This window comes from Chiloscyllium plagiosum, unplaced genomic scaffold (assembly GCF_037043375.1).
Source record: "Chiloscyllium plagiosum isolate Xiang-an unplaced genomic scaffold, Cpla_swu_hap1 HiC_scaffold_3, whole genome shotgun sequence".
Classification (NCBI taxonomy): domain Eukaryota; kingdom Metazoa; phylum Chordata; class Chondrichthyes; order Orectolobiformes; family Hemiscylliidae; genus Chiloscyllium; species Chiloscyllium plagiosum.
Window position 1 is genome coordinate 157,380,735 of NW_028270141.1, and position 23,476 is coordinate 157,404,210.

At 44.5% G+C, this 23,476-nt stretch overlaps 1 protein-coding gene across 1 annotated transcript in view; it reads left to right on the forward strand.

Moving 5' to 3' along the window:
* Nucleotides 1-940: 940 nt before the first annotated feature.
* Nucleotides 941-23,476, forward strand: part of lbr (lamin B receptor) — a 101,798-nt gene continuing 79,262 nt past the window's right edge. Inside the window, exon 1 of the mRNA XM_043687384.2 lies at nt 941-1,080. The gene's annotated coding sequence lies outside the window, so the exon portion shown is untranslated. The remainder of the gene's footprint in view (nt 1,081-23,476) is intronic.

Genomic DNA, 23,476 nt, shown 5'->3' on the forward strand with positions numbered 1-23,476 from the left:
CCAAACAGCCTATTCTTGTTCCTACTTTTTATAGTCTTAAAGTCTTGACCTATCTGCTATATTTACCACTCACCAATTTTCATTTCATCTGCAAACTTAAGGATCATAGTTACACAGCACATAAACGTTCAGTCCAACGAATCAATGCTGTCCATAATCGATCAGCCTTTTCCACTTATAGGAAATTGAAATAAATACAAATAAAGATCACCCAGTCTGATGTATTTGGTGCCTGAAGAGTCCAAAGATTCATTGTAGTAACAGTCAAGGTGGCATCGTGTGCTTTCGTGGGAGGTGCTGCTATGGCAAGGGGAAATATAAACAATCAGGATGAGCTTTGGAAAGATGGCAGAGAAAGATGCAACTGGTGTTGACATCATGTTAGAAATTGTTATATAATGTAAAGTCCTGACACGAGAGATGGTAGAACTCTTATCGCTTAATTTCAACCAACCCTATCTTTCACTTCCTTAAAAGCTTGTAATGTTTCTTTTGAATTTTTTTTCCACTGCTGACGAATGTGGCCATTGACCTGAATGTCAACTCCACTTTTGTTTAGTGTCTCTACATGTGACCTGCTACCGACAACCCAGCATTTTCCGTTTTTATTTCGGATTTCCAGCATCCAGCAGTGGCTTTGCTTCCGTCGGGATTGCAGAACATGGGAATGATATGCGTTTAATGGCTGTCACAACTTTCTTTCCACACAGGGGAGTTTTATCTGAACTTTTTTTTCTCTGTCCCAACGTGTGAGATGGGGGTGGCAACACAATTTTCGATTGACAGGTGTCAGTCCGGTCCTAAATCTCCATCACCTTCCACAGTCGCTTCTTTTTCTTAGCTCCGCCATCTTGTGACGACCGTTATGGAATGCGTCGCTCGTGCGGCCGGGTTCGGCCAATCGGCGAGCGGCGCGGCCTTTCAAACCCTTCGCTCTGGACCAGTGAGCGGTCTTGGCGCTTTAGCGGTTCTTGCGAGCTGTGGCGGCGGAAAACAAGAACTTTCGTATTTCAAAAAGAAACCGCCTTTTTAGAGTGCACGAGAAGAGTTTATTTTGAAGACTTAAACGTTTCAACTAAGGTATTTTTTTCTCCGTTATTGCTGGGTAGGGGTATGGAATTAAGAGTTATTGTTTATTTTCGTAAACTTGTTTTATTTGACGTTTTGAGAGGGCGGGGAACGTGTTTCCTCCTGTCAAGTTTCTTCTGAAATGGTGGGTGGAAACAAATAAACTAAAGCGCAAATAAAATGCCGAAATGTTCTGGTTTTGCACGCAAACATATTTGAGACGTTTTAATCTCTCCAGCCCCCTCATTTGTGGTAATTTGATAGATTTTGATGGTTTTAGTTAATTGTTTTCTTATGAAAGCTGCGAGACTACAGAAACTTTTTAAAAAATGGAATTTTCCCTCCAGCTTGAGAGACAGAAATTGATACTCGCGTCATTTATATGGTGTTCTCGTGGAGTTCTAGTTAAAACTTTCGAACTTTTACGGATTATTAAAAAGTAAATGTTGAAAGCAAATGGTCTCAAAATAACTTCCCCCTCTCCTCCCCGAACAGATCTTGTTTAATTTTTTGTTTAAGTATAATTCACCACCTACTTATTTTCTTTGGCTATTAGATAACAAGTTTATGGAGAGGTACTTCCTGTGCCTCATTGAACTGTCAGTCTTTTTAAAAAATATCGTCTCTATCTTATCAGCTCCCCACATTAAACCAGACATTTCTCAAAATATTATAATTAAGAAACAATTCAATGCTTCGTTGTGCCTGCATGCTTTTATTCTTTGGAATTTGGGTGCTGCTGGCAAACCCAGAACTTATGCTCATTCTTAATTGCCCTTGAACTGAATGGTTTGGTAGGCTAATTCAGACGGTAATTACCATCGCAATAAATTGCTAATGGTCTATAAATACAGTCCTGACTGGCTAAGGCGAGGAAATTTCATTCCTTGTAGGGTGGGGAACGTGTTTCCTCCTGTCAAGTTTCTTATGAAATGGTGGGTGGAAACAAAAAACTAGTGTGTTAATAAAATGCTGAAATATTCTGGTTTTGCATGCAAATATATTTGAGATGTTTTGATCTCCCCTGACCCCCTCATTTGCGCTAGCTTTACAGATTTTGATTGTTGGTGATTTTTGATGGTTTCAGCACTGACAGCAGTAGTAGGGAAACTGCTGGAGAAGATACTGAGGGATAGGATCTATTTACATTTGGAAGCAAAATGGGCCAACCAGTGATAGTCGGCACAGTTTTGTGCAGGGAAGGTCATGTCTCACCAACTTAATAGAATTCTTTGAGGAAGTGACAGTTGATTGATGAGGGAAGGGCTGTATATGTCATAAACGTGGACTTCAGTAAAGTATTTGATAAGATTCCCCATGGTAGGCTGATGAGGAAAGTGAGGATGCATGGGGTCCAGAGTGTTCTAGCTAGATGGACAGGGAACTGGTTGGGCAATAGGAGACAGAGTAGTTGTGGAAGGGAGTTTCTCAAAATGGACAACTTTGACCAGTGGTGTTCCAACTGCGATCTGTGTTAGGATCATTGTTGTTTTGTGAAATACATAAATGATCTGGAGATAGGTATAGGTGGTCTGATTAGCAAGTTTGCAGATAGTGAAGGGGACTGTCAAGAGAATGCAGCAGAATATAGATAGATTGGAGAGTTGGGTGGAGAAATGGCAGATGGAGTTCAATCTGGGCAAATGTGAGTTGATGCATTTTGGAAGACCCAATTCAAGAGCGAACTATACAGTAAATGGAAAACCCCTAGGGAAAATTGGTGTAATTGGGTGTTCAGGTTCATTGCTCCCTGAAGGTGGCAATGCAGGTCGATAGAGTGGACAAGAAGGTATATGGCATGCTTTCCTTCCTCAGACTGGGTATTGAGTACTAGAGTTGGCAGATCATGTTACAGTTGTATAGGACTTTTGTTTGGCCACACTTGGAATACTGTATACAGTTCTGGTTGCCACGTTACCAAAAGGATGCATTGAAAAGGGTGCCGAGGAGGTTCACAAGGAGGTTGCTTGCTATGGAGGGCGCTAGCTACGAAGGGAGGTTGAGTAGATTAGGATTATTTTCATTCGAAAGACAGAGGTTGAGGGGGGGACCTGATTGAGGCCTACAAAATCAAGAGAAGTATAGACAGGGTGGATAGCAAGAAGCCTTTTCCCAGAGTTGGGGGCTCAATTACTAGGGGTGATGAGTTTGAGTTCAAGGTGAGAGGGGAAAAGTTTAAGGGAGATACACGAGTAAAATTCTTTATACAGAGGGTGGTGGGTGCCTCATACAGATCCTTGGAAAATAGGTGACAGGTTTAAATAGAGGATCTGGATTCGCGCATGCTTTGAGGCACAATATTAGCTACCTTCTAGTCCTTGGTACCTCAGCTACAGGTGATGCAAATAATTCTGCTAGGGTTTCTGCAGTTTCTTCCCTGGCTTCCGACAATATCTTGGGAGACAGTTGATCTGGTCTGGGAGATTTATCCACCTTTTTTAAAAATCTCCAACACCACCTGTAACATGGACAGTATGCAAGACATCAATATTTATTTCCCTCAGTTCCCTGGCCTCCATGAATTTCCACAAAGTAAAAGCTGACGTGAATTATTTGTCTAATATCTTTTCCGTCTCCTGTGGGTCCACACACAGACCAGAAGTTGTTTTATGATTACTCACCATTGTTGGACCTAGCATTGTAATACCAATTTTGTGAATTAAATTTAAATACCAGCAGTTGGGATTTAAATTCGTGTCAGCATCGGCAACTGGGTTACTAATATAGTGACATTTTACTAGAATTTGATCTTGTAAGGGGTTAATTTACAATCTTGGTTTAAAATAATTTTTTTTGTATTGATGAGGAAGGTGTGCTGGGGAGATAATGGTTTCAAAATCAGCTGCAATATAGTTGGTACTTTCATTCTAAGACTTGTACACCGCTTTCCTATTCTAGTTTGTGGCAAGTGTTTGCACTATTATGTTTCAGTTTTGTGGGGAAATTTGTGGGTAGTAATTTGGATAGCCAGATTTGTTTTCCTGTGCAACTTTGTCATTTGTACTACCTTTGTGTGCAGGTTGTGGTGCTTACATTTGCTAACCTCAGAAGTTGTGTTCAAGTTTAATCTGTGGTGTATAATTTGTCCTTGTTTCTCAGTCTTTCCTAACAGTCCAGGATTATTTCATTGTTCTGTCCTGCTGTGTTAGTTAAGTGAGGGAAGAAATGTGACTGGGTTAATCTTTATTTGGAATTGGATATTTATTCTGTTCTTTACAGTGGCATCCAAGTGCTATTATCATCAGCCCTTGACAGGGTAATGCTGTGGCTTAAACCCCAGTAAAAGTTTCAGCTTGACACGTTTTGCGTCTGTTTTGAAGGCAGTTATTATAGAAACTCTATTGTAACTGTCACCATTTATAAAACATAATGTCGTAACAACACTCAAAGCACTTGAAAGGAGTGATGTCAAAGAACATTTGCCTTTTTTTTTCCCCCTTTGCCCTCCCATATTTCTATTTCCATTCCTGTTCCAAGCCTTCAAAAGTCTTTCTACTATCTTGCCACTTTGCAGGCTTAACTATTGGATAATTCTATCACTTAGAATCCCTACAGTGTGGAAGCAGGCTATTCAGTCTATGCCAACCCTTTGAGAAGCATCCCATGTAGACCTAGAGAAAGTGAGGACTGCAGATGCTGGAGATCAGAGCTTAAAAATGTGTCGCTGGAAAAGCGCAACAGGTCAGGCAGCATCCAAGGAGCAGGAGAATCGACGTTTCGGGCATAAGCCCTTCTTCAGAATGAGGAAGGTGTGCCAAGCAGGTTAAGATAAAGGGTAGGGAGGAGGGACTTGGGGGAGTGGCATTGGGAATGCAATAGGTGGAAGGAGGTTAAGGTGAGGGTGATAGGCCGGAGAGGGGGTGGGGGCGGAGAAGTCGGGAAGAAGATTGCAGGTCAAGAAGGCGGTGCTGAGTCTGAGGGTTGGGACTGAAATAAGGTGGGGGGGAGGGGAAATGAGGAAGTTGGAGAAATCTGCATTCATCCCTTGTGGTTGGAGGGTTCCTAGGCAGAAGATGAGGCATTCTTCCTCCAGGTGTCGTGTTGCCATGGTCTGGCAATGGAGGAGGCCAAGGACCTGCATGTCCTTGGCGGAGTGGGAGGGGGAGTTGAAGTGTTCAGCCACGGGGCAGTTGGGTTGGTTGGTGCGGATGTCCCAGAGGTGTTCTCTGAAATGTTCTTCAAGTAGACGGCCTGTCTCCCCAATGTAGAGGAGGCCACATCGGGTGCAGCGGATGCAGTAAATGATGTGTGTGGAGGTGCAGGTGAATTTCTGATGGGTATGGAAGGATCCCTTGGGACCTTGGCGGGAAGTGAGGGGGGAAGTGTGGGCGCAAGTTTTGCATTTCTTGTGGTTGCAGGGGAAGGTGCCGGGAGTGGAGGTTGGATTGGTGGGGGGTGTGGACCTGACGAGGGAGTCACGGAGGGAGTGGTCTCTCCAGAATGCTGATAGGGGAGGGGAGGGAAATATATCCTTGATGGTAGGGTCTGTTTGGAGGTGGCGGAAATGACGAAGGATGATACGATGTATCTGGAGGTTGGTGGGGTGGCAGGTGAGGACCAGTGGGGTTCTGTCCTGGTGGCGATTGGAGGGGTGGGGTTCAAGGGCAGAGGAGTGGGAAGTGGGGGAGATGCGGTGAAGAGCATCGTCAACCACGTCTGAGGGGAAATTGCGGTCTTTGAAAAAGGATTCCATCTGGGATGTTCGGTATTGGAATTGCCATCAGATTTAGCAGATGATGAATTTAACTGTTCATTGCAATATCTCACTGGACCATATAATAGTCCTAGTGTCATCTGGGGAACTAATCACTATTCCAGGATCATCCTGGAATGCATGGGTAACCCATGGCTTCCTCCTTTTCCTGACAAATTGTTTTTGGGGAGGTGATAACCTAATGGTATTATCATTGGACTGTTAATCCAGAGAACAATGTAATCATCTGGGGTCCTGTGTTTGAGTCCTGCCATGGTAGATTGTGCGATATGCATTCAATTAAAATCCAGACTTATGAATCTGATGACCATGAATCCATTGTTGATTGATTGTCAGAAAAGTCCATCTGGTTCACTAATGTCCTTTTAAGGAAGGAAACTGCCTTCCTGACCTTGTCTGGCTTACATGTGACTCCAGACCCACAACAATATGGTTGACTCTTAACTGCCCTCTGGGCAATTAGGGAAAGGCAATAAATACTGGCCTAGTCAGTGATACACTCATCCCTTGAATGAATTTTTTTTTCATTATAATATATTTTTATTAAGAAAAAAATAGATTTTTAAATATTACAACAAATACAAAACAATGCAATTCAAAACAGTACAAAAATAGTACAATACTAAACCCAAATAATAAAAAAGATTCCCCAACCCACCCTCCTATACAAATGTATAAACATATAAAGGAAAGTATAAAATTTAAAAAAAAACTAAACTAACTATTTAACTAACTAAATAAATACCTAACACCAAACAAAGAAATAGTAATAACTCAGCCCAGCCAAACAAAACACTCATACATTCACAATTTCTCCTCCCTGGATATTGGACTCATGCAACACTATTGTTACGGCTATATAAAAGCCTTTGTTAGCATGGCAGATAAATCTGTGTCCAGGTATTTCAAAAAGGGTTGCCATGTCTTGTAAAAATTCTCAGTTTTGTGGTGTACCCAATTTGTGAGAAAATCCAGGGGAATATGATCCGTAACAATCTTCTGCCAACCCGACAGACCTAAGTGGACCCTATGGAGAATCTTCAACTGTAAAGCATGGTCCTATTGCAAATTGATATCTTCCTTGCATTCTCCCAAATATCCTCCCATGCCTCTGAAGAAACTTCAACACCCAGCTCTCTTTCCCACATCTTGCAGAGTTGATCAGACTCATCTGAGGCAGCACCCCCCAATTAGTGATATAAAGTACTGACAGAGTGTAGTCTTAGTCCTTAGTATCCCTCTTTCTATGTCCGATTTGTAGGAATCAGTCAAAAGTGTGATCTTTTTTTGAATAAAATCCCTAACTTGAAAGAAATGAAAGAGGTCTCTATTAGGTAACTCGTACTTCCGTACTAACTGATCGAAGGACATCATTATATCTCCCACAAATAAATCACCCACGCAAGATATACCTCTTGCTGCCCAACATTTAAATCCTGAATCTATCATACCCGGTTGAAAACCCGGCATACCCACTAAAGGTGTAAACAAAGATGTTTTGCCAATATTACCTCCCCTCTGCTGAATTGCCCTCCATGCTTTAACAGTATTGATGACTATTGGGTTATGGCAATATTCCCTAACTGTCCTCACCTTGCCCAAAAACAGCAAACTGGTAAGGGGGCACCTTGCCTGGGAGGCTTCGATATCTAGCCGTATTGAAAGAAGGTCCCCACAAACCCAATCACTCACGTAGGTCAAAAGCGAGCTTAATTGGTAATTTTTAATGTCCGGAAGGTCTACTCCCGCCAATCTGTGAGGCAACTGCAGTTTGGCTAATTTAATGAGGGGCCGTTTACGGTGCCAGATAAAGGAGCTGAACCAACCGTTCAGTCTCCTGAGTGTTTGTTTGTTGAAAATCAGGGGGAGCATCCGTATAGGGTATAGCAAACGAGGAAGAATATTCATCTTAATAAGCGCTATCCGACCCAACCATGAGACCGGAGGTGCCTCCCATCTTTGGAGATCTTGTTTAATTTTTTCAAATAATTGAGTAAAATTGGCTTTGAACAGCCATTCCAGAACTAGAGTAATGAATATGCCCAAATACACAAAACCCCCCCGTTACCACCTCAATGGGAATCTATAGTCACACTCAAGAGCCAACTCTTTCGTAAGACCACCCATCGGCATGGCCTCTGATTTAGCAAAATTAATCTTATACCCTGAAAAAGCGGCAAACGCGTGAATGCATTGTATCAGGCAAGGCACTGAAACTGCTGGATTTGTCAAGAAAATTAGAACATTGTCTGCATACAGCGAGATCTTATGTAATTTTGACCCCACTTCTAGATCTGATATATCGAAATCCTCACAAATGGCCTCTGCCAACAGTTCAATCACCAATGTAAAAAGTAATGGTGAAAGGGGACAGCCCTGCCGGCTGCCCCTAGAAGTATTAAAATTGCTTGATCGTACCCCTTTGGTAATGACCGCCGCGAGAGGTACACTGTAGAGAACCTTTACCCATCTAATGAAAACTTCGCCCAGACCCAACCGGTCTAGAGTATAGAAAAGGTATGGCCACTCAACTCAGTCAACTGCCTTCTCTGCATCTAAAGAAATCACCAATTCCTGTATTGACTACTGTTGGCATGCTTGAATTACGTTAAGCAGCCTCCTAACATTATTGGAGGATCTGCGACCCTTTATGAAGCCCGTCTGATCCTCTTTAATAATAGAGGGTCATACAGTTTCCAGCCTTAACGCAAGAGTCTTGGAGAGGATTTTAAAGTCCACATTTGAGAGTGAGATGGGCCTGTATGAAGCACATTCTTCCGGATTCTTCCCTTTTATAAGGATAAGTGAAATATTGGTCTCTCTCAGAAATGGTGGGAGACAATCATGACTGTATGAATCATTAAACAAATTCAGCATCGGACCTGACAGTATACTTATAAACACCTTATAGAATTCACTGGGAAGTCCATCAGGACAGGCGCCTTTCCACTTTGAAGCTGCCTCACAGCTTCCTGCACCTCTTGCTCTGATAATGGAGCATTGAGAAAAGACTGTTGTTCAGGAGTCACACCGAGGAGCTTCAGATCTCTGAAAAAGTATTCCATTTCGGCCTGCCCCTCCTCACAATTCTCAGACTGATATAACTTAGACTAGAATCTCTGGAACACCACATTAATCTTTTTAGAATTACATGTTAGGTTCCCAGACCCTTCCTTAATCACTGTCATGGTTTGTGGGGCACTTTTCTTTCTGGCAAGCTATGCTAAGTATTTGCCTGACTTGTCACCATGCTCGTATAACCTTTGCTTTGCACAAGCCAGCTCCTCCTTTGCCGTCTGTGTGAGCACTGAATTTAGTGTAGACCGCAGTGCCGTAATCCTCTGTAGTTTGACCAACGAGGGTCTGTCAAAATAGGCCTTCTCGGCTGCCTTCAACCGTGCTTCAAGGAGACGTTGCTGCTCACCCTTCTGCTGCTTCCTACTGGTGGAATATGAAATAACTAATCCCCTGGCATAAGCTTTGGCAGTTTCCCAGACAACAGAGGAGCTATCAACCGAGCCTATGTTGATGTCTAGGAATGCCCGAAATTTCCTAGAGAAATACTCCACAAACTTACTGTCCATGAGAATAAAGGGGTCCATTCGCCAGTATCTTGAATCCACTGTAACATCCTTAATCTTAACCATGAGGTACACTGGAGCATGATCAGAGATGGCAATATTACCAATCGTACAGGATGCCACCAGATCCAGGGTTACCGCAGGGGTCAGAAAAAAATCAATCCTCGTGTGATATCTATGTGGATTGGAGAAAAATGTGAAATCCCTACCTGTAGGGTGGAAACACCTCCAGACGTCCACCAATCCTAATTCCCCACACAAACCCAATAACTGTTTAGTTTGTGCAGAGGGTATCGAGGGACCTTTAGGCAACCTGTCTACTGTGGGGTCCATGAGGCAGTTAAAATCTCCCCCTATAATGATGTGCCGAGACTTAAGACTTATCAGTTTAGAAAAAGCATCTACCAAGAATTTAAGAAGATGAGCTGGGGGACAATAAACATTTAAAGTGCCATATTCTTCCCTATTTATCAAGGCTTTAAGAATTACAAACCTCCCGTATGTGTCTTTAACACATTCCAACAATTTATATGAGAGATTTTTCCTAACTGTCCCCATGACTTGTCCTCCCTGCCTATCTTCTTTTCCACCTATCCACTCCACCCTGACCTATCACCTTCATCCCCTCCCCCACTCATCTATTGTACTCCATGCTACTGTCTCCCCACTCCCACCCTCCTCTAGCTTATCTCTCCACCCTTCAGGCTCTCTGCCTTTATTCCTGATGAAGGGCTTTTGCTCGAAATGTTGATTTTGCTGCTCCTCGGATGCTGCTTGAACTGCTGTGCTCTTCCCGCACCACTAATCCAAAATCTGGTTTCCAGCCTCTGCAGTCATTGTTTTTACCTAGTTGATTTTAACCCTACTGCAAATCCTCTTGCAAAGGATGCCTGCCTTGAAGAAGTTTTCCTCCTCTCTCTACAAGAATCTCAGGGAGTCCCTCTCCCACTGCAACTCCTAGGTCATTTCCTCTGCCCTGAAGTTCTTCAACGATGTCCTGAAACAAACTCGCTACCACAGCCACATTTGCTTCCTCAGTGCCTGCCTCTGTAACCAACTCATCCCACACGGACTCCGGACCAGCTTTAAACCAGCAGAGTTTGGACCCAAACAGGACAAACAGTAGAGACTACAGATTCAAAAACACCAGCAACAGTTCTCTTTCAAGATCCTCCGCTCCACGCTTGCAGCAATGCGCAGGCACCTAACCTCTCTACAGTCAGCCCTGCCTCAGCTGAGGGCCACACTCTCTCAGAATTGCAAAGGACCCACTCTGTCCTACATCCTCAGGGGAATTCATACTCCCAACAAACAGTATTTCAACTCCATCTGAAACATCAAAAACTGTAAGTACAACAAACTTAATCTACCCACCTCCATAACGAGCGCTCCTCAAATATTCCAGAAGATTCCTCTGGCCTCGGAAACTACTCCGATGCCATTAGCCATGTGGCTGATGCAGCTGCCACCCCGACACTGATTGATGTCACTTCCGCCCCCATCATGGCCACTCCCACAACCACTTCCACCCCTCACAATTCCTCATACATCACGCGTGACATCACTTCCGCCTCTCATCTCATCACTGTTGTCACACGCTCAGTGACTTCTGCTACCCCTACTGCAGTGTCTGCCACCACTTCCGCCCCCACCAACATCACTCACCTGCATTCTGCTGACACGTCCCCCCCAGATCCCACTGTCACCATTCCTGGCCCCCAGAACCCTGAGGGGAACACCACCCCTGCTCATGACTCCACCCCCATTCCCCCCACTGTCACATCAACTCCAGTTACTGGCTCCGCCCCCACTCCCAGCTCCACACCCACACCAGCTCCCAGCCCTGCTGAGTTTTCACCATCCCTCCAGACCTTCCCCTCAGTGAGGATGAACGATCAGTCCTCAGCAAAGGACTCCCCTTCATCCCCCCTCCGTCCACGCATCAATGAATTTAATACACGCCGTGACATCGAACACATCTTCTGCCGCCTCCGCCTCCGAGCTTACTTTCACAATTGGGGCTCCCGCCCACCTTCCGAGGACCCCTTCGCCCACCTCCAACACACTGCATCCACCTGGATACCCCGCGCTGGCCTATTACCCGTCTCGACCTCTTCATTTCCAACTGCCGCCGGGACATTAACTGCCTCAACCTGTCTACCCCCCTCCCCCACTCCAACCTCTCACCCTCACAACGCGCAGCCCTCCAATACCTCTGCTCCAATCCCAACCTCCCCATCCCCAGATAAAGGGGGCGCAGTGGTAGTCTGGCGCACTGACCTCTACACCGCTGAATCCAAACGCCAACTCGAGGACACCTCTTCCTACCGCCCCATTGACCATGACTCCACCCCCCTATCACCAAACTATCATCTCCCAGACCATACAGAATCTCATCACCTCGGGAGATCTCCCACCCACAGCTTCTAACCTCATAGTCCGGGAACCCCGCACTGCCCGGTTCTACCTCCTTCCCAAGATCCACAAGCCTGACCACCCTGGCCGACCCATTGTCTCAACATGCTCCTGCCCCACTGAACTCATCTCTACCTACCTTGACACTGTCCTATCCCCCCTAGTCCAGGAACTCCCCACATACGTTCGAGACACCACCCACGCCCTCCACCTCCTCCAAGACTTCCGTTTCCCCGGCCCCCAACGCCTCATCTTCACCATGGATATCCAATCCCTCTACACCTCCATCTGCCATGACCAGGGCCTCCAAGCCCTCCGTTTTTTTTTCTCTCCCGACGTCCCCAACACTACCCTTCCACCGACACTCTCATTCGTTTGGCTGAACTGGTCCTCACCCTTAACAATTTCTCCTTCGAATCCTCCCACTTCCTCCAGACCAAAGGGGTAGCCATGGGCACACGTATGGGCCCCAGCTATGCCTGTCTCTTTGTTGGCTACATAGAACAGTCGATCTTCCGTAAATACACTGGCACCACTCCCCACCTCTTCCTCCGCTACATTGAGGACTGCATTGGCCCAACCTCATGCTCCCACGAGGATGTGGAGCAATTCATCAACTTCACCAACACATTCCACCCTGACCTTAAATTAACCTGGACCATCTCTGACACCTCCCTCCCCTTCCTCTACCTCTCCATCTCCATTAATGACGACCGACTTGACACTGACACTTTTTTACAAATCCACCGACTCCCACAGCTACCTGGATTACACCTCTTCCCACCCTACCTCTTGCAAAAGTGCCATCCCGTATTCCCAATTCCTCCGCCTCCGCCGTATCTGCTCCCAGGAGGAGCAGTTCCACCATAGAACACATCAGATGGCCTCCTTCTTTAGAGACCGCAATTTCCCTTCCCACGTGGTTAAAGATGCCCTCCAACGCATCTCGTCCACATCCCGCATCTCCGCCCTCAGACCCCACCCCTCCAACCGTAACAAGGACAGAACGCCCCTGGTGCTCACCTTCCACCCCACCAACCTTGTTATAAACCAAATCATCCGCCGACATTTCTGCCACCTCCAAAAAGACCCGCCACCAGAGATATATTTCCCTTACAGCCTTCTGCAAAGACCGTTCCCTCCGTGACTACCTGGTCAGGTTCACGCCCACCCTACAACTCACCCTCCCATCCTGCTACCTTCTGCCCCCGCAGGAACGACAAAACCTGCGCCCACACCTCCTACCTCGCCTCCATCCAAGGCCCGAAAGGAGCCTTCCACATCCATCAAAGTTTTACCTGCACATCCACTATTATCATTTATTGCATCCGTTGTTCCCGATGCGGTCACCTCTACATTGGGGAGACTGGACGCCTCCTAGCAGAACGCTTTAGGGAACATCTCTGGGACACCCGCACCAATCAACCACACCGCCCTGTGGCCCAACATTTCAACTCCCCTTCCCACTCTGCCAAGGACATGGAGGTCCTGGGCCTCCTTCACCACTGCTCCCTCACCACCCGACACCTGGAGGAAGAACGCCTCATCTTCCGCCTCGGAACACTTCAACCCCAGGGCATCAATGTGGACTTCAACAGTTTCCTCATTTCCCCTTCCCCCACCTCACCCTAGTTCCAAATTTCCAGCTCAGCACTGTCCCCATGACTTGTCCTACCTGCCTATCTTCTTTTCCACCTATCCACTCCACCCTCCTCCCTGACTTATCACCTTCATCCCCTCCCCCACTCATCTATTGTACTCCATGCTACTTTCTCCCCACCCCCACCCTCCTCTAGCTTATCTCTCCAAGCTTCAGGCTCTCTGCCTTTATTCCTGATGAAGAGCTTTTGCCCGAAATGTTGATTTTTGCTACTCCTCGGATGCTGCCTGAACTGCTGTGCTCTTCCCGCACCACTAATCCAAAATCTGGTTTCTAGCATCTGCAGTCATTGTTTTTACCTAACCAATATTGCCACTCCCCTACTTCTGGTATTAAATGATGAAAAATAAACTCGGTCAAAGCCATTCTGCTGTAATTTCAGATGCTCCTTGTCATCCAAATGTGTCTCTTGTAACAAAACAATATCCACCTTCTCCTTTCTCAGACTCAAGAGTACCTTCTTCCTCTTAATTGGTGAGTGACTTCCCTTGATATTCCAGGTACACCATTTAATCAAGTCATTAGCCATAATCTTCTGCAATTACATTTAAATTCCAGAGAGGAGGAACCCGAACCACAAATTGCTGAGCCTTAGTGTTGCATGGTCCATCAAATATAAAAACGACATAAACTAAAACCACTACATTTAACAAACATACAAAATTATTAAAACTAAAAAACAACAAAAACCAGAAAACAAACCAACATACAAAGCGCCAATAGCGCTGAGTAGGGGAACTCACCCCCTGCCTGGAGGGGGCAACTACCCGCCCCGAACTGCCCATAAATAGGCATCTAACCATCTCAATCACCTTCACTTCTCCCAGCTAGAGCCGCATCACAAGCTAAAAAGAATAACCACCCCATAGAATTTCAATATGAATAAAAAAAAAATTTATTTTAAAAAAATATATTGGTTAGGTAAAAACAATGACTGCAGATGCTGGAAACCAGATTTTGGATTAGTGGTGCGGGAAGAGCACAGCAGTTCAGGCAGCATCCGAGGAGTAGCAAAATCAACATTTCGGGCAAAAGCCCTTCATCAGGAATAAAGGCAGAGAGCCTGAAGCTTGGAGAGATAATCTGGTGCAGTTCCAGTAATGATGGAACTGCACCAGGAAAGGACGAGGGCATTGACTCAGACCCGACCTCCGTGCTGCGACCCGGTGAGCCCTCTCTACCTTCAATCCTCTCATGCCAGTCTCCAAGTCAAGGAATTTCGGAAGCCAATCGTCAACAAATTCAGCAGGCCGCTCACTTTCCTTACCTTCAGGCAGACCGATGATCCAAATGTTTTTTTCTCCTGCCCCTGTTTTCAAGATCATCCACTTGGTCACGCAAATTACGAACCTCCGTCTTCAGGGCTTGGATCTCTTCCTTGAATGAACTGGCATCAGCTTCCACCACTGTGACCCTGTGCTCCACCTCATCCGTCCTCTTCTCCAGGTCTCCCAGCTGCTGCTAATGCTTCTGCAGCATGAGAGAGACGGGAGCCAGCTTCTGTTCAATCTGTTTCCCCAACATCTTGCAAGACTTCGAGAGCTGTTTCACCAGGTCCTGGTGAGTAATCGGCTCCAAGGCTGCTGCAGGCTGAGCTGCAGGCCTGGCCTCAGATGCTCCTCCTCCCTTTTTAGGCATTTCTGGACAGCTGAAAATACAGGTGTCAATTTTTAAATGTTTCTTGGGGCTCCACAATCTTTCCAACACCCCAAGAAATCCTGATGACCTGGGTTGGGCGGGTTAAAGGACTGCCCTGTTCCTGCTGCGATGTGAATTTCTGCAGTGTGATCTTCTCAGATCGCCGCCATCTTAGATCCTCGAATAAATATTTTTAAAAAAATCTCATGTCTCCTCCTTCCTGACTTACAATGATAAATGTGAGGAGCCCATGGTTTTCTTGATTACCAGGATTGAGACCATCAGATCAATTGACTCTTTTATTTCTATTCCTTTCTTTGGCCCACTGGGACTTAAAGTTCCTGCTAGCTAACCCAGACCTTTCTCCTTTAGTTTCTCTCCTGTCTTCTCTCATCCTTCTGTAGCTCACTTGCTCAAGAGACCCTTGGTGTTTTTTCTGTATTCTTACAAAACAGCTGACCCCAACGTTCTTCTGAGTCCCTATGTTAGTTGGCATTATTAACAGTTCTCCCCGCTAGTTCTGACGCTCTCTTCAAATGTACCATTATCATCCCCTCCTCAAAAAGATAATCCTTGACTCTACCACCTTTGCAAACAGCCACTTACTTCAATTCCACCCTTCCAAATTTTCATTGATCTTCCTGATACTTCAGATATGAATGCCTCCAATTGGGTTTCCTTTGCTGCCACATTATTGAGCCATTTTTCTTTACTGCCACAGAAGGTTCTTATAAAAATCTCAATAGCCTGTATTGTGGGAAAACTATCCCACATCCTTCTTGACCTGTCTGACCATATCATCCACCTTCAATCCTGTCTGCTTTTTTCCAGCTGGGTGAATCTGCCATTGCAGAGAATAAATCATTTGAAGATTCAAGGATTGCTTAACATTGGCATTATTCAAGTTTATGTATCAATACTGTCCGAAGGAAACTGTTTGGAGTTAAACTTGAGCATTCTTTTTTTCTCAAGTGCCTTTTGCGCTTCAGATTTCTGAAGTTTTGCCTGTTTTTAGAAAATATTCTACACCTCCATTCTTCCTTCTAAAGTGCATAATCTCTTACTTTCCCACATTGTATTCTGTGCCACTTCTTTGCCCACTCTTCTAGTCTGTCCAACGTCTTCTGTTTCCTGAACATTACTTGTCCCTCCACCCATCTTTGTGTTTTCTGCTAGCTTAGCAATAACATTTTCAGTTCCTTCATCCCACTGTTAAAGTACAATGTGAGTAGTTGTGGTCCAAACACTGACCGCTGTGGAACTCCTAGTCACCGGCTGCCATCCTGAAAAAGACCCACTTTGTCCTCACTCTCTGCCATCTGTCATTCAGCCAATCCTCTATCCATGCCAGTACCTTGAGGTGCTGCGCAGGAGGCTCTTAATCAAAAGCCTTCTGGAAATCCAAATAAATAATGTCCACTGGCTCTCCTTTGTCAAAGCTGCTTGTTATCTCTTCAAAGAATTCTAAAATTTCAGTCATGATCTCCCCTTGACAGAGTTGCGCTGACTCAGCCCTATTTTACTATGCACTTCGAAGCACTCCGCAATCTTATCCTTACTAATGGACTCGCAAATCTTTCCAACAACTGAAGTCCAGCTAACTGGCCTATAATTTCCTGTCGGGGTTTAGATTAGAGTGGTGCTGGAAAAGCACAGCAGTTCAAGCAACATCAGAGGAGCAGTAAAATATCATTTCGGGCAAAAGCCCTTCATCAGGAATATAATTTCCTGTCTTCTGCCACCCTCCCTTCTTAAATATGGGGTTACATAATCCATTTCCCAGTCTTCTGGAACTCTCCCTGACTTCAGTGATTACTGAAAGATTGCCACCAATTTCTTCATTATCTCTTTCAGAATTCTGAGTGTAATCCAACTAGTCTGGCTGATTTATCCATCTTCCTTCCACTTAGATTCTTAGAGATATATAGATGGAAACAGACCCTTTGTCCAACTCTTCCATGCTGACCAGTTACCCATCTTAATCTAGTCCCATTTGTAGCACCTGGCCCATATCCCTCCAAACCTTTCCTACTCATACCCATCAGATGCCTTTTAAATGTTGCAGTTGTACCAGCCTCCACTACTACTCTGGCAGCTTATTCCGTACACCCACCACCCTCTGGAAAAAGTTGCCCCTTAGGTCTCTTTTACATCTTTCCCCTCTCATCCTAAACCTATACCCTCTAGTTCTGGACTCTCCCACCCCCAGGGAAAAAACCTTGTCTATTTACCCTATCCATGCCCTTCATGATTTTATAAACTTCTATAAGGTCACCCCTCAGCCTCCGACACTCCAGGGAAAACAGCCCTAGTCTATTCAACCTCTCCCTGTAGCTCATCCTCCAACCCTGGCAACATCCTTGTAAATCTTTTCTGAACCCTTTCAAGTTTCAGAACATCCTTCCGATAAGGAGACCAGAATTGCACACAGTATTCCAAAAATGGTCTAACCAATGTCCTGTACAGTGACAACATCTCCTTAGTGATGGCCACGACACTCACTCCTGCCCCAACTCTCTTGAAATATCTGGTATGCTGCTGGCATCCTCCACCATGAAGACTGATGCAATGCACCTATTCAGTTCCTCCACTGTTTCTTTGTCTATTACTATTTTAGATTAGATTCCCTACAACGTGGAAACAGGCCCTTTGGCCCAACAAGTCCACACCGATCCTCCGAAGAGTAACCCACCCAGACCCATTTCCCTCTGACTAATGCACCTAACACTATGGGCAATTTAATATGGCCAGTTCACCTGACCTGCACATCTTTGGACTGTGGGAGGAAACCCACGCAGACACGGGGAGAATGTGCAAACTCCACACAGTCGCCTGAGGCTAGAATCGAACCTGGAACCCTGGTGCTGTGAGGCAGCTGTGCTAACCACTGAGCCACCGTTTCTCCAGTCTCTCTTCCTATTGGTCCAATGTCCACTCTTGTCGTTTTCATATATCTGAAAGAAATGTTTGCAATTTTTTTATATTGCTAGTTAGCTGAACCTCCCATTTCTTCTTCTTCCCACATATTGCATTTTTAGTTGTCCTGTGCTGGTTTTTAAAGGCTTCCCCATCTTCTGGCTTCCCACTCATCTTCATCACACTGCATGCTTTTGCTTTTTCTTTTGCTTTTACATTGTTCCTGACTTCTCTTGTCTTCTTGTTGGTATGTTCCTTCTTTCTTGGGTTGAATTTTGCTGTGCATCCTAAATTACCCCCAGAAACTCATGCCATTGCTCATCCTTCATCTTCTCTGCTAGGCTTCCCTTCCAATCAACTCTGGCCAGCTCCTCCCTCATGTTTTACTCTGTTGTAATACTGGTAGATGCAATTCCAGCTTCTTCCTCTCAAATTGCAAGGTGAATTCTACCATCTACTGGTCACTGTCCTGTAGGAGTTCCTTCACCTTAAGCTCCCTATTCAAGTCTGCTTCTTTTACAATCACCAAATCCAGAGTTGCCAGTTCCTTAGTGTGTGTACCCACAAGCTGCTGCAATAAACCACCTTGAGGATATTGTACCCATTTCTTGGTATCCGCTACCAATCTTATTTTCAGTCTACCTTCAGTTTGAAATCACTCATGATTACTGTAATGAATCCTTTTCTATCTCCTGATTAATTTTATTCCCCACATCCTGATTTCTGCAAGGAGGCCTGTGAATAACTCCCATCAGGATTTTCTTTCCTTTGCAGTTCCTCGACTCTACCCACACAGATTCTACATTTTCTTTGACTCAGTATTCGATTTTGATATCTGCTCCATCTGCCTATCCTTCTGATTGGATGCACATCCTTGGATATTTAGTTCCCAGCAATTTTTCTGTGCCCACAGCATCGTATTTGCCAAATTCAGTCTGTGCTACATGCTCATTTAATTTGTTTTGTGTACAGCCTCAGTCTTCTTTTGATAGCCCTCTTTCTCACAGTTGTCCCTGATCTGCTATGTCTGAAATTAGATTCCTGACCGTTTCCTTATTCTTGCTCTTGTTACTGTTCTGAAAAGTATAATAAGCTTTGTTGAGCTTTGCTCCCCTTAAATTTCTGTAATTTTCAATGCAACTGAACCCAACCACTTCCCTCTTTTCCCCCACTATTTAATTTAAAACTCTGTCCACAATTCTGGCTATGCGATCTGCCAGGACTGTGGTCTCAGCATGATTCAAGAAGAGCCTGTTCTGTAAGAGCTCCCTCCTTCCCCAGTACTGACGCCAGTGTCCAGTCTTATGAAGATGTGGTTGTACTGGACCTTTTTAAAGAGAGTTAAAAACTAACAGAACTACCTGACACAGCACCAAGTGTTCTGAAAAAGATGTAATGTAACATTTAGTCGAACAACTTGATTAGTTGGTTATCTGGAGACAACAAAACAAATTTGAATTAGGCCAATCAGTTTAAATTATACCCTGAAAAAATACCAAATTCCCAATCAAGTTTGAATTTAGTATATTGGCAATCTTAAAAGCCAATGACACAATCTGATGCTTTGGGGGGGTATAAGACCGGGGAAAATTGAACAGTTGGGAGAAGAACTGCCAAGCCACCAGCATCTGCAGACTGCCCGGAGAGTAGGTGTCTTAAAGGTACCTTTATCGATCAGTGACCTGTGAAACAGAAATCCCTAAGAAGAAAAGACCAAAAAAGAGAAATTCCGACATCTAATTGGTTCTGTAAACTTGAAGTTTTGGTAAATCTTAATTGGGGGATGTTATCGGACTAGTATTATAGAAGGGAAGATAAAAGATGTAAATAGTTGTTAGTTAATTATTCTCTGTTATACCTTAAGAAATAAAGTAGTTAATTTTTACTTTAAATAGTTCTTGGCCTATCGAATTTTCACAGATTACTACAGGATAAATCTTGTGTTGCTGGCTTAAATTAAGCAGCAGAGTATACCACGTATCGTAACAGATTGGAGGCTCGTCATCGGGACTTGAATTGGTTTAGACAGATTTGAATAGATTTAGGGGGACGAAAAATCCCAGCAGATTTAAACACTTGCAGATTACTGTCCTAGATATTTACATAAAACGTAAGTGAGACAATTTGTTTAATTTTGGTGACTTGTGGTTGATTAAATTAAAAGTGAGAGAAATGGCTCTTAAAATTGCTAAAGAGGTTCTGGGATTTGAAGGTCATTCTCAAAATTGGCAAGAAATTTCGAAGGGAAGAAAAGGCCATACTTTTTAGAATTAGCAAAGAAACTAGATTTGGGTTTAACCAAGGACAAAAATAAAGTTGAAATTGTAAGGGAATTACTCAAACACTTCAGTGTGCCAGAGAAACAGACAAGTGCAGTAGAGTTAGAAAATCTTGAATTACAATTGAGGAAAATGGAGTTAGAAGATAAACAAAGAGAGAGAGAAGGTTCTTAGCTGAGCAAGGAGAGAGAGAAGAAAGAGAGAGTGGAAGAGAGAGAGAATTTGAACTTGAGAATTTGCGACTTAGTCAGCAAAGTCAAGTTAATAGGATGGAGATTAAAAGAGAAGGTGGTGATATGTATAAGTATGTCAAAACTCTGCTACATTTTGATGAGAAAGATGTTGAAGCCATCTTTTTATTTCATTTTAAAAAATTGGCTTTGCAGATGGAGTGGTCTGAGGATTTATGGGTAATGCTAGTTCAGATTAAACTGGTAGGCAGGGTTAGTGAGTTACTGCACTGCCCGATGAGGGGTCAAGCAATTATGAAGAGGTTATACAGGCTATTTTAAATGCTTATGAATTGGTACCAGAAACACATGGACAGCGGTTCAGAAACACAACGAAGGAACCAGGCCAGTGTTGTGTTCAAAAGAATTAAACATAGTCATTTTGATCGATGGGTGCATGTGTTGAAAATAGATATGATCTTTTGAGGCTCAAAGAGAGGTTATTCTGCTGGAGGAGTTTAAAAACTCATTTACAGATATCATAAGAATTCACGTGGAGGAACAGGAAGTGAGAAGGGCAGCAGAATTAGCAGGTGAGGACATGTTGGTACATAAAACAAGCTTCCGGCCAGAATTTTGTCCTGTGAAGGATAGAGTTTGGGCGAAGAGGTGATCCTATATTAGGAAACCAAGAGCAGAGAACACTGGTAAGAGTTTACCATAGGATAAAAAAGAAGCCCAAGAGGGTAGAATGGTGGTGAAAGGCCTCTGATGTTTCCACTGTGGTAAGGTGGGACATGTAAAGTCACAGTACTGATTGTTAAAGAAAGCCATTGTGGGAAAAGATGTGGTAAAAGAAGCTAAGCCAGTGGCATTAGTGAAGGAGACCCCAAGAAGACCCCAAGGAGTGTGCACAGCCTAGGCAGGGGCTGGGTATGGAGTTAGTACCTGATCTCTATCAAGAATTTGCCTTTGTGGGTAAAGTTTACTCAGAACAACAAGGGGAAGGAGGACAAGAAGTTATAATTTTGAGACACAGGATCTAACCAGTCGCTGATAGTAAGGGATGAGCGAATATGCACTCTTTCTGATCTGTTATCAGAGAGTGTGGTAATTTATGGGATAGATGGACAGCAATTTAGATTAGATTACATTACAGTGTGGAAACAGGCCCTTCGGCCCAACAAGTCCACACCGACCCACCGAAACGCGACCCACCGAAGCGCAACCCACCCATACCCCTGCATTTACCCCTTACCTAACACTACGGGCAATTTAGCATGGCCAATTTACCTGACCTGCACATCTTTGGACTGTGGGAGAAAACCGGAGCACCCAGAGGAAACCCACGCAGACACGGGGAGAATGTGCAAACTCCACACAGTCAGTCGCCTGAGGCGGGAAATGAACCCGGGTCTCCGGCGCTGTGAGGCAGCAGTGCTAACCACTGTGCCACCGTGCCGCCCAATAGCGTAATATAAGATCAGGTTGGAGTGCCAACTCAAGACTGGGAAATTACAGTGGGAGTGATTGACAGAGTGTCAGTTCCAGGAATTCAATTTGTTCTTGGGAATGATTTGGTGGGGGTGACACCCCTTGTTGTGGTGAAGCCCAAGGAAGATCAAGAAACTGAGGAGTTAAAACAGAAATATCTTGGTATTTTCCCAGACAATGTGGTAACCAGATTCCACTATCATAAATCATGCACGAAGCGAAAACTAAAGAGCACGATGAAGGAGTGGAGGTTCAGTTAGCTGATATCCTGTTTGATGTAATGGTGTGGGAAAAACCTGAACAGGCCGAGGGTCAGACAGAAGTGTTTAGTCCTGAAAGGCAAGACGATAAAAGTTATATATGCAAGAATGTGTATTGGGTACGAGCAGGTAGGGAAAGAGTGAAGTTCTGATTGTGAAAGAAGGTTCAGCTGAGCATGACTCAGATCAGATAAGAACTTAGTTAACAATGGGGTGCTGGAGACAAGGATAATGGGTTATCAAGGTGGAAAAGCATTCATTTTGTAAAGCCATTTAACAATATTAGAAGCATTCCATATGGAAGGTCAGTTTAACAAGGTGAAAAGTATTCATTATGTGAAGCCAGTTAAGGTTAAGGACATTCATTTTGGATGTAGGTTTGCTGACTGAGCTGGTAGGTTCATTTCAAGATGTTTCGTCACCCTACTAAGTAACATCTTCAGTGGGCCTCCGGGTGAAGCACTGCTGATAATTCCTGCTTTCTATTTATATGTCTGGGTTTCTTTGGGTTGGTGATATCACTTCCTGTGGTGATGTCATTTCCTGTTCTTTTTGTCAGGGGGTGGTAGATGGGATCTATCTCGATGTGTTGATAGAGCTCCAGTTAGAATGCCATGCTTCTCGGAATTCATGGATGACCTCACCACTCTGCACTTCCACCCTAAACATATTAAAACAGTCGTCTCCTATGGACTAGCCCTATGCATACATCGGATCTGTTCAGATGAGGAGCATCGTGATGGACACCTGAAGGTGCTCAAGGAGGTCTTCATAAGAATAGGGTACAATGCTCAACACGTTGCCAGTTCTGATGGTGCCACAGTGAGAAACTGTAATGATCTCCTCAGGAGACAGACATGGGATACAACCAATAGGATATCCTTCGTTGTCCAGTATTTTCCAGTAGCGGAGGAGCAATGCCATATTCTTTGCAACCTGCGCCATGCTATCAATGAGGATGAGCACCTCATCAAGACCTTCCCTATGCCTCCACTTCTCGCCTTTAAACAATTGCCACCCCTTATAAAGACCATTGTTGCCCTGAAGGCTGGGCAGTTTGCTGTAAACATCGACCACAACACTGTACAACCTTGTCATGGCAATCACTGCAAGAGTGTCGATATGGATACCACTACTGCATGTGGGGCCACCCACCATGTACTCCTGTGACTCAGGCAATGTTGACTATCTCATTCGCTACAGACAAGGATGTCCTGAGGCATGGTATATTGGTGAGACCAAGTAGATACTACAACAGTCGCCAGACAGGATTGTTCCTTC